Genomic DNA, 16,166 nt, shown 5'->3' on the forward strand with positions numbered 1-16,166 from the left:
GGGGGGGCCTCTTCGCGGTAGCCGCCGTGAACGGGAGAGACAACTCCTTGACTCTCGCGGCCTCCGTGAGGGCAGAGACCCCAGCTGCGGCTGAGACCATAGCCGCGGCGCTGGTGATAAAGCAAGAAGACAGGGTAGGCAGGGAAGTTCATGTCGTTACCGACTCGCAACAGGCCTGCCGTAACTTTACGAACGGACGAACACCGCTGCTGGCGGCGCAGATTCTAGGCCCGAGGCTGCAAGAATACTATCAAATCACGTGGACGCCGGGTCACGCGGGTCTGGAGGGGAACGAAAGGGCGAACGCCCTAGCTCGAGCGCTAATCAACCGAGCGGGGCAAGACCAATCGTCTCATCAGTCCCCACCCTTTACCTTCATGCCCCTGCCATCCAATTATTGCGACCGACTGGAGATCCAGCGACTCAACCGCAGGATTTATCCCCCGCCTCACAAAAAGCTCAGCACTGAAGATGCCGTAGCTCTCCGACTTATACAGACCAACACATTTCCAAACCTACACAGATACAGTAAAATGTTCCCACATACATATCGCGGCATCTGCCCCTGGTGCGGCGACACACGCCCTACACTCTTTCACATCTCGTGGGGGTGCGAGGGCAAACCTGAACACTTAAAGACGCCTAGCACGTCATTTGAGCGGTGGGAGGTACAGCTGACCGGCGATACCCTAGCGGGACAAGAAGCTCTCGTCCAGCAAGTACGTCGAGCAGCCACGGCCAGTGGAGTCCTGGAATGAGGACCCCACCCACTCGACCTCAAGAGCAACCACCTCGGTGGTCCGAATAAATGTTTTTCTCTCTCTCTCTCTCTTGCGAAGCGATGCCATTTCTGAATAAGATTTAGGTAGAATTAATGCAAGACGAACTTCGCTACTAAATGTCTTCGGTGCGGCTTTTAACAATGGATTAAGGCGAACCTGAAGTGTTAGGACCTGCACAGTTGAAACTATCTGTAATTAGGCAATTGCCTTAGCAAGCAGTCGTTTAGAAGCGTCAGTAAGCCCAGCACTTATTCGCGCTGCTCAACGAACACAAGTAGCCACATCACAAATACAGCAATTTTTTTTAAATGGCTTGTTAGAGATACCACCTTTCTACTTCAGCTGTTACTTAAACATGCAAACAAAACTTGCTCAGCAAATCACAATACAAATGTAGCTAACAGTGTGCTAATAACCTTCTTACTCATAGCAGCTTATAGACTTAAAAGTACATGCAATTGAAGAATTGTAGCCCACCAATAGCCAAGACTAAAGGACAATGGAAAATAAAACAATGCATATTATTCTGTTTTAACACTTGCATTTAAAGGAATTCTAATGCTATACCTTTCATAGATGGTCGGGGTAAGGGCGCTATTGCTGTGAACTACTCTATCCTGGTATAACACAAATTGAGGTTGCAACAAAGCATAAAGCAAATGTGTTTTGTCATCAATGCCCTGATCAGATCTCATAACACCCTTATTCTCCTTCATCATCAGCATCGCAATTTTTTGTAAGTGGTCACCTTTACACGATAATCGTGATACCTACTGCGTCGCTTTAACTGGTACCGCTTCAACTGGTTGGTTTCCTACCACCCCCTGCTGGACATGAAGCTCGCCCCTTTGCTGTGACGATGTCCGAGGCGTCAAAGTGTTTCGCGCACACACGTGTATACTTCGATTCGAAATTAAAACCGCCACTTCCCTGCCGCGGTATGGCCCGCTTCCATTTCTCGCGCTGATCCTTGTTATTTGGTAAACAGAACAACGACACGTTTTCAGTCGTGCCCTTGTTGCCGGAACGGCACCCAGGCACGCAACACGTGTTCGGCATCGTTGTCCCACCCCACCACTTCAACCAAACAGCCCAACACTTGAAAAATAGCACAGCACACGCACAGAACGCACCCGATCAATCAGCTCGCCTCGCACTGCGCACGCATTTCGGTACGCGAACGATGCCCTCTGTGGCACAGTGGCGCCGCGTCGCGGCACCTTTGGGCAGTATATGAACCTCTCCCATAGAGTGACGGCGGAGTTTCGTGACCAGAAAAACCATAGAGTTAGTAGAACAACTCTAGAGGAAAAGCTGGGCCGGAAAAGTGGGAACCTCTAGGGCGCCGCCCTGTTGCTACTGGTCAATGTGGCCAGCGCAATTACTATTGAAAGAGCTGAGAACAAGTACAGGTCACCTTATGCTTTGTCACCTAAAAACGCATACCTGATGGCTTTATGAAGGTGGTACGTTAATATTAAGTTTACAGAAAGCGATCGATAAGTCCGTGACTTATGTAAATCACGATGTACGCATTCATGCAATAAAGGATGGCGCGAATTTCGGTTTCGAATCTGTTTTTTGGATGCGTAGTAGTTTCGTTTGACATGCGATCGCGCGTCGACATCGGACGCTATGACACACTCGTGCCTTATGTGCCACCGAAGCCCCGAAGTAGTCTCGCATATACCTTCACATGTAAGTAAACGAATTTACCTCCTTGTTGAGAATATCACGCGAGTAGGCAGCTCTTGTGGTACATCACAATCGTTCGAGAAGCGTCACAGTAGAGCATTTTTCTGCATGCGGAGCGGTGTTTTTATTTGCAGGTTTCCCTTCAGTAGGAAATTGCTGGACAGGCGGACCAGCGCACCGGAATTGTACTGGCGAAGCCACAAGCAACTCAAAGAATCTGTTTAATTGTTGCACTTTGAACAATCATGCTTCTACAAAGGCCACAGCAGAAAAACAGCCTGATGACCGAGTATTTCTGTGTCACGAAGTAATCAAGAGGCGAGTGCCTAATGCGGACGAAATAGAGTGCATCGAGACTTAGAACGACAGAAAGCTGAGCTAGTTCGTAAGGATTCATTATGCAAAACAGAGGTGAGGCGTGCAGACAAGACACAAGAGTAGAGAAGTGGGCGGCGCGCGTGTTGTTTGCTTGTAAATACTCTACTCTTGTTTCCTGTCTGCACGCCTCACCTCCGTTTTGCATAACGAGTGCATCAAGCCACATATTAATAGCTTAGGCGTTTTATTAACTGTGCAATATTTTCAACACTTCCTTGCATGCCATTTCATGTGGCATATCTTTTCTGGTCACAAATTTGTGCAGCGAATCTATTTGCATGATCGACTCCGGGCCTGTAGGACCGTTCACTTGCACTTGATGCTGAGTCTTTTACATGTACCCATAAACTGCAGATATGCACATCAGATCCCTGCGAGCACTTTCAAAATTCAATTATTTTCGACAACAGGCACATATGCAATACTGACATAATCCGGAATACCACTAAGCAGCTGGGACACATTTTTGTTGACCATACTCGCAGGTAAAATAAGTACATCATGTGGACAGCTCCAGCTCATTTTCCTTAAGGCCAGTGTGTACAAGGGTTATGCAAAAATAATTTTTTTCTCGCGCACCGATTATTTTGCTTTATAAGCAAGAGAACCCACCACGTTAGTGTAACGTATCTTGTGCATCACACTAATATGTGCTTTCATTTACCAAGTGAGATGAGTTACTTTTATGGCTCATTCAGTCATATCACACTGCAAGCTGCATTCATCAATCTTCAATGGGATTTTGCAAATGTTTAATGAAACATGTTTCCCTTTTATGCAGATATGCAATGGCAAGCCCTTCCATGTGTTCCAAAGGTAAAATTTAAGCTCTAAATTAAAGAAGACATTTCTAGTCAGAAACAAGCAAAAATAGTGAATGCAGAGTATCAGAAGCCCAAGGTACAGAAATTATGAGAAGTGTCGAATGATTTTAAGGAAAGATCGTATTTAAAAATGCAAGACCCTTTAGTGGAAGTCAAGCAAGTCAATATAGGTAGAATACTCTGCAAAATTATGCGAGTGAGGGGATGTCAAACAATGGGTCAGGAAATGCATTGTTTTTCTGCAAAACAAAAGCTGATTGCCATTACATAAGTCACTTTAGCATCATGATAAATTCAGAAATAAACCAAAAAACAAGACACGCAAAAATAAACAAAACATTTAATGATATTTCAGCAGAACTTTTTGTTGGGCTAGTTGGTGCATATTACTGAAGTACTATAGCACCAAACAGACGACACAAGAAGAAGAGACACGGACATAAGCGCTCGTCCGTGTCTCTTCTTGCGTCGTCTGTTTGGCGCTATAGTACTTCAGCCATTTAATGATGCTCTCTCCACACTGGGATAAATAAAAACAAACACATCACATCTAATGTGGACATATCAGATGCCTTGTGAAACATAAAGGAAGAATTCAGTTTCGAGCTATGGCACTTGCCGCATAGATGTGGGGGGGCCTTCCACCAATAGTGATAGTTACCACTGCATTTAGAAATTGAAAGCATTCGTGCAGACAAGGATGATTCTTTATATTTTTGGCTACCACTTCAAATGCCTCCACCAAGTGTTACAATGCTGCACGCAGCCATACTAAGGATCTCGCAACAACACCTGCAGGTAAAAAGCAGAAGCAGTCAAAGTGCTGGTGTGTTCTGGACACTATGTTTGAAAACTTTTAGGCAAGAAGAGTGCAAGAAGCAGACATAACTGCATTTATTTCCATAACTCCCCATTTAAATGGCCTTTTCTTTTTGCTTAGACAATGCCTACGCCTAGCCACAGCAGCTCCCTCATACAGACTCCGCAAACCAAGAGGCCGTGGAGGCAAATGCAGGTAAGAGGCAATAAGCAATAGCACTGGTATCGACATTCATCTAATTTCTTTTTATTTCGTTTAGGCAGCCAGCACACCTCGAACAGCCACCTTGACTGCGGGTGTGTCACCCTAGTCGCCAAGGAAACATTTGAGGGAAAGTGACAGGCAATGTGAACAGCCACTCCTCCATGTAAACAATACTCTTTCTCTCGGATGACTCCTACGCCTCACCACGCCAGCACACTTGTGCACAAAGATGCCGCAGAGGCACGTGCAGGTCAGAGGCAAGAAGCAGTGGCACTGGTGTCGACATTTACCCAATTTCTTTTTCTTACACTGAGGCAGCCAGCACACCTCGAACAGCCACCTCGACTGCGGGTGTGTTAGTTGATCCCTGTTGTACATATGCTCATAATAAACTTCAGTAAACTTGAACTTCATAATAAACTTGAAGGCAAATGGTACATTGATGCATTGTATTTTTGAACATTTATTGTACACATACAATATATGTTATACTTTGCAGTGCTACAGAGCGTATTTTGAAGCTTCCCCCTATATTTTGCACCTTTAATTACGTATGTGTTGTGTGGCCCTCAATGCAGTTCATGTTGTAGCAGCTGCTTTGTCTGTGTATCGCACATTGGCTTAAGCTCGTGATATCCACATACTTCTCTCACATATACAAAATAAAGTTCTATGTAGTCCTCAGTGTTACAACAAAAAATGAAAGTAAACAATCCGATCGTGGAATTATGTTTATTACAGTGATTCCTACGACAGTTACTGACAAGTTGACAACTTGAACTGGTCAATCGGTCCATAGCCTCCTCTATTTTTCAAAAATAAAGGAGCCTATGATCCGTCATGGCAAGGAATTGTATGTATACATAAAAAAAAGGGGGTATGTGTGTGTTTGTAGTGGGGGTATAGGATTAGGGCGGTACGAAAAAATGTACCAACACCGTCCTCTAGACCCATTCCGTTGAGGTACCGTAACAAAACGTATTATGCATAAAGTTCATACAACCAACTCTGATATTACTACAGACGCCAGGCGACGCGAGCTACATTTGTCATGATACATTCGCGACTGCACCGGATGCCCTCCACATTATTCTCGTTAATCGTGCTCACTGCGCCGAGGCAAAAGAAAGACCATGGGCGCAGGTGCCTTTAAAGTATCTCGACCTTGCGAGGCACGGCTGCGCGTGCCAGGAGAGCTGTCCGTGCGAACACTCCCTGGCACACACCTGCCTCGGCGGCCCCAACCTACGTACCGTTCTGCTTCGAGCTTTGATCCCCCCACTGTCCCTCGGGTGCCTTGGAGTTCCTGCGCCGCCTGCTCTACTACCATCTCAGGTGCACTCCTGAGACTTCCGTTTGTCGGTTACATGTGCCCTACAGCTGGATCATTACTTATAATAATAAAAAACCCGATCTATCGTCACGACGATAGATCGCGAAAGCGGCTTTTGCAACATACCGCGCCCGTGCGAAGATAATTACGGAACGCCAACGAGGAATCTGACCACAGCTTCGAGCTCGTAACGTCGTCGAGTGACACTCCTGCAACAGGCGTGACCGCTGAAAACCGCATACCGCCAGAAGCTTGAACAGGATCATCCCTCGGTTGCATAACTGCCAGCTTTACGGCCAACATGGACCACACCCACACCATCCCGCAACATAGAATAAAGAACCGACTTATGAAGCCCAAACACACGGCTGCACGCACACATCACAACACTTCAAGCGAGACGCCATGCTGCTACGCTGCTACTGTTGCCGGATTAAAACTGACTACTGTCACCAAGTCTAGCAAGCGTCTCACGAGCTGGCAACCTCGGCGCGTAGCAACATGGCGGCGCACTTGAGGTTCCCGATTTTAATGCATGGGCCCTATGGGTAGCTTGTCCTCTAGAGTCAGTATAGTAACTCTATGAGAAAAACATGGAAGGACTCTGACTGTACTTAGACTACGGCTAAAACCGTATTGGGAAGGACTTGGAATACTAAATTTATCGAAAAGGATGTCTTGCAAGCGTTAGAGTTGGTCTATATTTATTCTCATCTAGTTTACTACCTTTCTAATAAATTGGTCTAATTACTGGGGTCTTTGAGCCCTGCGAGATGTAAAAAACAAATGTCAAAGGAGAACAGTTCGTATGAAGGCTTTGTTGAAAAACTTGGTGACGGTGGCAGAAAAGCTATCTCTGCGAACGCATTTAAGCCCACTTGGAGCATCGTAGACACCAGGAAAATTCCCAGTTTGCGAAAATTTAATGCGAAACACGCCACATCCCCGATGCATGTCGGTGGTCGCGGGATGCGGCTTCCGCCGGGCTTTGCTTCACCGACCGAAATGCCACCGATCTCTGAGGGCTCCTTCACTTCACGTCGCGCAACACTGACAGATAAGCAGTCCATGATTTGATAAGGATGATAAGTAGTGATGAGTGGTTACATGGGTCTCATCACGGTTCATAATGGTTCAACTCGAACAGATAAAATGTTAAAGAGCAATAAGTAATTACCATGATCGGAGCAACCCTGATTAGGCTAAGAATAGATAAGGGTTGATAAGGGTCGGATCGAGTGCGATAAGGTTGATAAGGAGAGATGAAAGTGTATATGGATTGGATCGATTGCCATAAGGTTGATAACGACCGACAAGGGTTGGTGAGGGTCGGATCGAGTTCCGATAAGGTTGTTAAGGAGAAGTAAGAATTCATAGGAATGGGATCGTTTGCGATAAGGTTGATAGCAACCGATAACAGTTGATAAGGATCGGATCGAGCCCGATAAGATCGATAATAAGCGGTAACAGTTGATAAGGGTCGAATCTAATGCGCCCGCAACGCACGGCCTACTGAACGTCACCGTGGCGCGTAGCTCAAATTTATATTGGATGTTCACGCAGACGCCACAGTTTCCTATTTCGGCAGCGACTATGCGCCAAAGGCCGTTGTCCTCAGCGAGCCCAGTGCACTCAGCGAGCGGACTGGTCGCGGCACCCCGCGGCAGCTGCGGTATCTACGCTACCTAGCACACCGCAGTTATGTGCAAATGTAGTGCGCATGCGCAGCGTTTGCTTTGGGCACGACAGGGCTTGAGTGCGCGCTCGTGTTCATGTGCCTCAGACTGGCCATGCTACGTGGTGCGGAACGGTTTTGTCCTGCACCAGCTTGACCGACGGATAGTAGTGGCCACATCCAACTTGCGCATTTTGAAGCGGAGGAAGCGAAGTCTGCCGAGGCATCTAGCCTGAAGCGGCCAGGAGTGAGCGCGGGCTGGTAAGCATGCCTGTGGTACGACGTTAGGTTTCGCGTAGTTGGAGGCTAGTCGAGTGTTCAAAACTAATCGAAATTAGCGAGACCCGAAGGCTACGACACAAATAAGCAGTCTGCTCAAAGTTTAGTTCCCACGCGGGCGCACGCGCGGCCGAGCGGGAGGAGTCCATAGTGGCTTTCTTCGGGAAGTACGTAATTCTTATCGAAATTCGAGGGCAGATTTTCGCTTACTTCAGTCTATCTATTAGACTGTGCCAATAAATATATATATCAGCAGTAAGAAGAAGAATAGTAGGAAGGAAATAGGAAGTAAGAGTAGCCAAGTACGGATATATGCTATGTGACGAAATATTCGCCATAAAAGTGAGAACAGTTGGCTTCTGTTAGAAAAAGAATGTTTTAGAAAAGGGGGACTTCCCACTCCGCTTGCGAGCTCCGCGTGCTGCGCGCGACTAGAAAATTTGGCTGAGATGTTCACAGCAGCGTATATACACGCTATCCGAGGATTACGCGTTTTCGCCAAGCCCGTGTGCTTGTTCAGGACCCCTTTAGGCAAAGCCTCGCATGAAATTCAGTCTTATTGAGGGCTGCGTGCAGTTGAACAACATCATTAGCCATTTTTTTTTTACATTTAGCCATTATTTCCACCATGGGTGCACACAATGGCGGGCTTTGCTTTCTTGTATTCGTTTATGCATTTTCCCTTCCTCAAGTCTGAGGTAGCCAACCGAGCCGGGTAAGGAAACCCCGTTTTAAAAATTTACCTCAGTCAGCGTAGGGGGTTGATTACTAAATGTGCATATTACGAGAACGCGTAACACATATCGCTTATATATTAGAGCGCAGCTATTAGTCGCCCATTCCTGCGTTGAGCGTCGGCGCCCTTCAGCGTAACCGAGCGAACGAGCACAACAACGATGTATGAATGAGCGAACGCGGAGCGCAGCGGGGTGTGAAAGACGGCGATAGCGAAGAAAGCGCAAGGAGAAAAGCGGAGGAGGAGGGTATATGGCGAAAGCGTGAGAAGAAAAGCGTAGTGACGCGCAAGACGGGCTCTGCGGGGAGGATAACCACGAGATGTCGCCAGACGAGTTAGCAGAGCGATGCCGTATACGCGCCGAGAGGACTGGATAACGCTTTGTTACCAAGCAAACATTTCTATCATATCATAACAAATCCATGTTCCCTCGTAGCTCTGAGTAGCCAGCGCCGAGAGGTCGGCAGGCAGTCATCTTCTATTCCTTTCGTAGCGGAGCAGCCTCCGGCTATTCAGACAAAATTTCAGTTTTGTTCCACACATTAATGCGTTTTTGACGCATTAATGTGAGTTTTCGCGGTTTTGCGACGTCGCCTCACAGACAGGCGAAGTATAGGCGCAACCCGGAAATGTTTGAACAACAGCAGAGGGCCATGCAATGGCGAAAAAGGCGTCGAATCAGAAGTAATTAGTTTTCTTTAGTTTGGTCTAATCGTGGATAATCAGTGTGCACACATCATATCGGATAGTGCGTTCGCGTGGTTTTCGTGACGCCGCGTGGCAGACAGGCGAAGTGGGGGTCTGGCCCGAAAAGTTTCTGACCAATCGTGGAGGGCTGATTGCATAAGTGGAATAGAATAGTTTGGAATACATCTTTACGTACAGCGCCCCAAACTATACCCACGCGCCTTACTTTGGCATCGTCGTATAGGGAAAATAAGCCATTGCTCGATCCTGCATGCGTCGCCTGCGCAGATGTGTCACGCCAAGCATGACGCAGTTGGAGCTAAACTTAGCCTCGCGCACGGCATTCAAAGATGCGTAGCTCGGCGCTATACGTTTGTCGATCCGAGCAGGAGTGGTAGCGTTTTAGAGAGCTGGCGCTCAGCCATCGCATAGGTATAACCCATCTATGTCAAACAGGTGCTCATCAGGAGTTGTGAGGCCTACAAGTGTGCAATTTGCTGTAGATATTTCACGCTTGCTCGGCCATATAGCGCCCCCGCATTCGACACATAGGGTCCAGAAATGGCTCGAAGATACTCGGGCTGCAAGACAGAGGGATATTCAACACGCCTCTTACAACGGCGGAACATGTCCATCTCCCTAGCGAGTGCAAACCCAGGCGAGTAAGGCAAGCGCATGAGCCCTAACCACAAAAGAGTGCAACGGGCTCGAGCTGCGCGGAGAAGCCTCGGGCGCCACTAGTACAGGGGGATCACTTCTGTAGCCTACAGTGCCCAAACACCCGCCGCAAAACAAACAGGCCTACTACGAATGCAGAGCCAGCATGACTGCGAAATCGTACCCGCACTAGCTGTAACATAAGTCAGTCGTGTAAGCTTTCTAATGCGCGAATAAATAAATTTAAGTCGTGTATTACGTTGCGTCCTTATCTATACCCTGGTTTCTATACGCCCTCTGCAGCAGACACAAGATGTTTCACGTATTCCAGGGCGGCTGCGTCCCATACACAGTGTACCCGATTCCTTTCTCTTTTCATTCTCATAATTTATACTGTTGGCCAACAGCGGCCACGCACTGTATGGGTCGACGAGCTCGCCAAGCTGCTCATGCGGCTTTCTTCCTCGGCCTGCTAAAGCGAGAATGCTTAGTAAAGTTCAATGAAGTCAACTAAATTTAACTCCAATTCAATAGCAGAGCGATTTTCCAAACTTTCGATCCGTTCAAGCATGTGAACCGTTCGGTTGCAGAGAAATACATCGAGAGCCATTCAAAACGTGTACTGTCTTAAGTATCTAATGCTTCTTAAGGCAATAGTTACGGGCTCATTTCTCTATTCACTAATCGCAGGAATCTCAAAGTGCATTGCGCTAATGTTATAAAGAAAGGCGGAAAAATGCAGAGTGCCTCCAGTGGATTCGAACTTCTGCCCTACAGGATAGTGGTAGGATGCATACTACCTTTCAATCACTCTATTCTTTTTTTTTTTGCCCGATTTCCTCTCAATGAATGCGAGCTACGGCACGTTGCGCAACACTGCTACAGATTGGTCGAGACAGGGCCCTCTGGCAGTGCCACAGGGGAGAAGGACATACTGCACATGGAAAGCGTGGTCACGCTGCCATAGCTACTTCGATTGGCTAACGCCACACTCTGTATAGCTTACCTATAGGCCACCACCGAAATGAAATGGTTTATACGAAACCAGCGGTAAAACGCGGCAGCCAAAATAACACACAGCAGGAAGAAATAGCCGTGTCTCCATTCCACCACGAAGGAGCGCTCCCTAGATGTAGATCCCTAGACGTCAGTGGCACATAGCCACTCTGGGGAATTGGCCAAGAACCGGGTAGTTCCATATAATAGCAATAATAAAGAATGATAAAATAACTGTAAACAGAATTGGTGAATAGCTATATGGGAAGTAATAGATAGATTCTAGCTTCTGATGTTATGTTATGAGCCCTACCTCCACAGTGAATGACATTTTATTCTTTTTCTCGACAGAAGATTGCTCCACGCGCGCAACCTCCAACCGAATATTTACTCCAACCGATAGCGCACAATACCGTAATTTTACTGATGCTGCCACGAGAAATACTAATTAGCCTGGAAAGCTATGGTTGGCCGAAACCGCACTCCGCGACTGATCTATAAACAAGCACCGAGCTGAAAGAATTCCGAAGTATACCTTTCCATGTTTCAACATAAAAACAGGTGGATTGCAATTAAACCAGCGGCAAGAAACAAAGGCAGAATAGAAAGGATGATGAAGAAGCCGTGTATCTCCACTTCTTCAGCATCGGGGAGCTCCAGCTCCCCATACGAAGATGACACGGATTGGAGTCGACGTTGAAGATAGTTTTCCTCTTCTTGAAAGCAGTTCCCCGCGAGCATTTGCGAATGCTTACTCGAACTGATGCCGCTGGGAGGAACAGCGCAATACTTTCTCCGTATGGTGTTGCGCCAGCTACCGCATCGCAGCTTCGCATTACCGGCGAAATTGCACATTCCTTTCTAACTCTATACTTGTACGAGTGAAGGCTTAGCGTCAATCTTAGGCAACGATTTAACCGCCCGCGCGTCGCTCTAACCGCCAACGCCAACAACTCCGTTTCGCAGAATCGCTCCGCTAACTATATGGCTTGGGCTTGATCCATTGGCAAACACTGCATGCGTCGTGACGCGCGACCCTGTGCAAGACGCGCGTTCGAGCGCGTTGCGTTACAGCAACGCAGACGGCGCCCGCTAGTCTCGGGAACAATGCCAAGACTTGGCGGCATAGTTGAAGTGCCTTACGCGCTTTTGGTCGCAGGAAGTGCGGCGCGAGCAAGGGATAACGCCGTCTCGCAGGCGCCGCCAATTAGAGCTGCAACGTTTCAATTAGGAGCAGGGCACGACGTGCGTGCGGCCTTATCTGTCTTCCCGAGACTTTGCTCTTGGGCAATTCTTTTCACGCCTGTATCGACCGAGCGTTGTAATTCCATTGTTTAACATTCGCTAGGATTGCGTCTGTTCCACCGGAGTTACTTATATTTTTTCCTTCCCCCGCCTGTAATGTCGGAGAAAATGAAAGGGAAGTCAAGACGCGCATAACAAGCTCAAGGACTGCCGTGCAAGATTATTAGTACTTTTTTTTCGATGTATTTTGTATGGCTGCGCAGTAAGTGGTGATAAGACTCGATTTGGCTCGCACGCATGGCGGGTGGACTTTGCACGATGTGTATGCTAATCACGCTTGTTCGGGGGTCATTGAAATCTATATACGACATTTTGTTTGATGACATTATGTTTGATGACATTATGTTTGATCTCGAAGAACAGTTTAGACGTAGTGCGTTAAAATCATAATAAATATGTTTACCGAAGAGGTCGCACTAAGTAAGTATCCGTGAAAGGTAAATGTAAGAAAGATAGGCCGTTTTCAATGGAATCAGTTCTAGAAACGTGCATACGTGATGACGTACAAGTAAGGTGTGGCAAAGGCATGGAGACTTGCTGAACATGGACTGTTAGGTTCAACTGACGATGGCATGCCTACTTTAAGTGTTGAGACTGGGTTGTCAAGTGTGTTCCTATATAAATTTTCATGACATAGGTCGATATCTTGAAATTGAACGCATACGCTTGCAACTTTTTGCGAGACCTTGACGCTGGCTACAATATCTAGTACTATAAATTTAAGGACGCTGTTAGTGACTGTCATGATGATGGTGTCGGTGGACGTGGCCTCCGAAGCACGTCGCATCCACAAAACCCAAACAGCTACCATTCGTGGCCCTCCGGCAGCACTAAAGAAATTTCATCCCATCGCGAGTTGGCAGTCATCCATTTCGCAACATTGGACTGTGGCGAAGATGACTTCTGCTTTAAGCTGTGGTTGCTGTGGTTGCTGTGGACCCTTTCATACGCAGACCTTCAAGCAAATAAACAAGCCGAGAGAGGGAGAGAACGCGGCTAAACGCAGCTCTATAATGATTTGTGAGGAAGGGGGGATATTCTTTGTGTCCACTAAAAGGACTGTCCATTTCAGCCCTAATTGATTGGATAGCGCTCGAAGCCTTTAGGGCAGGCACCAACCATCACCGTCGGCTTCAAGCTGAATCAATTCAGCGCGCGCTTAAATGAACAGTCACTTAGAACATCACATACAGCTTACAGAAAACCCCCATGAAAAGGCCTTTCGCCGCATGCTACTCCAGATGAGAACAATAAGAAAAGAAACGATACGCACCTGAAGCGGGAAACCTACTGTATCCATAGTGCGCTCGTTGAAGGGCTGCCGAACATTTCCTGTTTGTGTAAACGGGCAGGAATTCGGTTCTTTCGCATGCAATCGTGGGTATACTACACGGCTCCGTTCTGGTACCGTTATTGTTTAACATTGCATTCCTGCCGCTATAGCGTTGAAACTGCAGTACCTCGGTATTAGATTTCTCATTTATCCCGACAGCGTCACACCGTGGTCTATTCACAGAGACGTTGAGATATAATATCAACGAATGCAGTAAGGTCTCGATCTGCACCACGAAAACGTGCAGATCGACCACTGGATTTTGGCTGTCGATGCAGAAATGTCGATAAGCACACGCTGGCAACAAATCGGACAGGAAGTGAGTTTGCGACAGGTACGTGCAACCCATGACTGGCTCATTGCTAAATCCTGAGACTGAATAGGTGAGGGTTATTGCCCTTGTTGCGCCTGGCTATCCCTCGCAACAAAGCATGTTTCACAGGCAGACGTGCAGATGTGGAGTGCTGTTCACGCTTCGTAGTTTACTCAGGGCGACTAAATCAGCGACACCTGAGACTTACAGACAAGCAATTGTGTTCCGTATCATCGTCTTTTCGACCGCCCAGAGCTTACAGGTGAGACGAGTGCCCGCCTGGACTAAGACTGGACCTGGCGCGGTCGGTGAGGCGTAAACAATGACAGCTCACTTGAAAACGACAGCGCCGCCCTCCGACTACCGAAAAGGCCAGTCTCCCGATCCTGACAAACTGACCGACACAAAGAGGCCCCTATTTGATGAAAGGGGTCCCGTGGAAACGGCATCGACATCAGGTTCACTGCTCGCCACGTCGTTGCCTTGTATGCGGGTACTATTCTGCAACGTTGGAGGCGGAAATCCGGCAACAAGGTGGGACGTTGGGAGCAGGATTCGTGAAGGGTTCGGCGTTTGTGATTGGCGAGTGAATTCCCTCGACGAGTGAAAGAGGGAAAGGAAACGGGATGAAAAGAAGATCTGGAATGCGGTGTAGAGGCTCGGACATGCAAAGACTTTAGCATACAGTGTGCTCTGAGGGTGAGATGGAGACGATATTGTATAATTTTATCATGTACATTTGTACACAAACCTTTTTCTCATCTCTTAAACGTCTCTCTGGACCTTTCTTTCTTCCGGCACCTGGCACGGCACCATCCATGGAACCTTCGTGGCCGCACGGACCCCCGCCTTAACGGCCAAGAAGTTCACCAGTTAGGGTTGTTACGATCGACCAGCAGGGGGAGTGACTTTCTAGTCTTTCCTATCTCACAGCGACGAATCGCTTTGTGAAGCTGACAAAGCGTCCCCCACGGACAGACTACCGGCATCTGGTTCACTGTCGCCTTCACGGACCAATGGGAGCAAGAAAACTAATGGAAAAGGGTGTTCTACGGCGTTCTCTCACGAACTACGGTAACCGCCTCGGTCGTTTGAAAAACGCCCCAGTAACTGCGGGGTCATCAAAGGAAACAAGACGTGCCAGCTTGAGTCAAGCGTGACAACCCCCGTCTACGAAGCCCCCCTCCTTTCTGTGTGTTCAGTTAAACAAAGGTGCGGGAATGGGCGTGTGAACCCTCGCCCTCAACGCGGGTCCTTCTACAACATTGGATGCTCCGACTGGACGAAGGTGGGCCGGCAGTTTCCCTGGCCTAGGGATCCAGGGAGGACAGAGGGGGTTTTAAGAAGCCGTTTCCGGTTCCTCGGTGTTTGCTTCGTTTCAGTCATGCTAGACTGATGAGATGTAACATTCTCCGCTCTTCATGTAGATATTGTAAATAAACCCAGTACTCCTCGTTCTAGAGGGGGACATGTTCTTCCCTTCAACAAAGTCCCTAGCGTGGATGAGTCGGACGACGGCATGGGCTAGATACCTCTTTTGACATGCCCGACACCAACTCCTATAGTGACAACAGACATGACATGACATGACAAGATTTTTATTGAGATCCTATAAAGACTTTGCGTCCGTGGGGACCCGGGATGAGCCGATGGCTTCACCCATGACGGCACTGGCAGGCCGAGACCCAACGCAACATCATGAGCCTTCTGGATAGCCTGGAGTTGATGTTCTGGACACTTGAGGGCAGATTCCCAGGAGTCCTTGGTTCGAAGTGAAGAGGCCTCTAAGGCGGGGCACAGCCAGAGCATGTGTTCAAAATTACCGTATCCGCAATTGCGGCATTCCTGTGAATTTTCCTGGTCGATTAAATGCATTAAGCCAGGAGTAGGGTAAGATCTAGTATGCAGTATTCTAAGCGTAGAGGTCTGGGCCCTGTCAAGCTCGGGGTGTGGCAGGGGGGAAGGTTCTACGGCTAAGCTTATAATGAATGGTGCTCTCGTGATATGCATGGAGTGGGTCTTTTCCTAAATCTATGGGAATTTCTGAGGCTCCAGGTTCGGATGCGCGGTTCGTGAGGTCACGCGCAAACCTATGGGCAGCCTCATTCGGGTTAATCCCATTCGGTCCAGTGATGTCCCTTAAGTGGGC

The 16,166-nt window shown here is 47.8% G+C and overlaps 1 long non-coding RNA gene across 1 annotated transcript; it reads left to right on the forward strand.

Annotated features, from left to right (window-relative positions):
* Positions 1–3,809: 3,809 nt before the first annotated feature.
* LOC135910719 (uncharacterized) lies at positions 3,810–5,140 on the forward strand. Its single transcript, XR_010567116.2, has 2 exons — positions 3,810–4,694; positions 4,759–5,140. It is a non-coding gene; the product is annotated as an uncharacterized lncRNA (long non-coding RNA).
* The last annotated feature ends 11,026 nt before the right edge of the window (positions 5,141–16,166 follow it).

This window comes from Dermacentor albipictus, chromosome 2 (genome assembly GCF_038994185.2).
Source record: "Dermacentor albipictus isolate Rhodes 1998 colony chromosome 2, USDA_Dalb.pri_finalv2, whole genome shotgun sequence".
In the NCBI taxonomy this organism is placed as follows: Eukaryota; Metazoa; Arthropoda; class Arachnida; order Ixodida; family Ixodidae; genus Dermacentor; species Dermacentor albipictus.